The following is a 1,666-nucleotide window of genomic DNA, read 5'->3' on the forward strand; positions in this document are numbered from 1 at the left end:
CCTTTGGGTTTCCACGTGAAAACATTGGTGTCAATATGTCTGTGCTGCTCATGTGATAGATTGTATGAACATATGAATGATTAAGCTTGTTGCTCACTTTCTTTATGAATGAATTCTCTCATAAGTAACAAACAATAGAGGAAAGAACTAAAATCATATTCAGCAAATAGTTTTAAGAATATCACTATTATTGATTCACCCCTTCTCAGTAATTCCTTATTCCAACACTAATAGCTATAATAAACCAAAGTATCTCGCTACACACGAGAAACCATAAAATTTCAAAATGTTACTAAATGGTATTAACTTATATACAATCCTCCATGCTGATGGTTTTTGCCAATTATTCTACTATTGTAACCAGCCTTTTTGTGGCTCCCTTCATGAAGATACTTCCCAATGAGAAAGTTTATTAATTTCCTTTACCATATTCTTTTAAAATTATCAGTCATAAAATCCAAGCTTACTTATACCAGATTCTTATTACAACATTGGAATTAGTTATACCTGAGTTATATTATTGACATATAGGTTTTTTTTAACTTTCATTGTTATCTTACAGGTACAACGTTCTATACTCTATTCATTGTATATTATTATCATTATTGATATCTATCATATCACTTACTAGTGCCTAATTTTGTAAAAAGGATTCCAACCACTCACCCATGATAACCCCAATTGCCACATATTTATACATATATTTTTTAATCATAAGTGTTCTATATCTCCATTCAAATTTGACCAAAACTATAATTAAATATGCTCAGACGGTTTCCTTGGGTATACCAAAATATCATATATTTCGCTTTATGTATTACAAGTTTTTGGTCCCTTTATTCTCTCTTCTAATTTCGATATACAATTTATTTTGTGTAAATTATCTATTTTTTTTAACATTCAATGCACTTATTATTTTGAGTTTTTTACAATGTCATTGTAGCCTCCTTTCCTTTTCAGCTTGCTTCCCACACACAGATCAGATTACTCTTTTGTTAGGATTCAAAATTTTATTTTTTCCATCAAGTATTTCCTTCAACCACTCTCTCACCAAGTTTCTTGGTCAACAACTTGTATATATGCAAGGAGGTAGTTTATACTAGTCAATTCATTACTTCCAAATGTATCTAGTGTAACAATTAAATATTACTTTTAAACCTAGGCACCAATAATATCTTTTACCCATTTCTCATACTTGTCTCCTTCCTCGGCAATCTATACTAAATGTTTAGCATAAGACATCTTTATGAATATCAATCTTATGTATCAAAATAACTTCTTCTTTTTTTGCTAATTAAGAAAAGGGTCTCGTAGCTATTAACATGTGATCATCATACAGATAATCCTAGACTTTGTAGGGTAATTTCAAATACAACACCCTGCTTTCTCTCTTGCGCATACCTATCTCATGTTTTATCATTGTTTAAAAGTATAGGAATTGATACTTTACTTCATTTACACATGTATACGTCTCCTGATTTTACTATGCATATATGTGATCATCGTTATAGCTCATAAACATCTCTCTCTACTCACTATCAAGTAGTCACGAGATATGATCTACTAATTAACATGTTTTACTAAATAAGTCTTCCAAACAAGCGTTTTCTCTTCGAGGTGCCCAACATATCAGTTCTTGTAGGTAAGAGTACCTCAACAATAATTC

This window comes from Pinus tabuliformis, chromosome 7, assembly GCF_031772625.1.
Source record: "Pinus tabuliformis cultivar Carrire ecotype Pingquan chromosome 7, CPIR1, whole genome shotgun sequence".
Lineage (NCBI taxonomy): Eukaryota > Viridiplantae > Streptophyta > Pinopsida > Pinales > Pinaceae > Pinus > Pinus tabuliformis.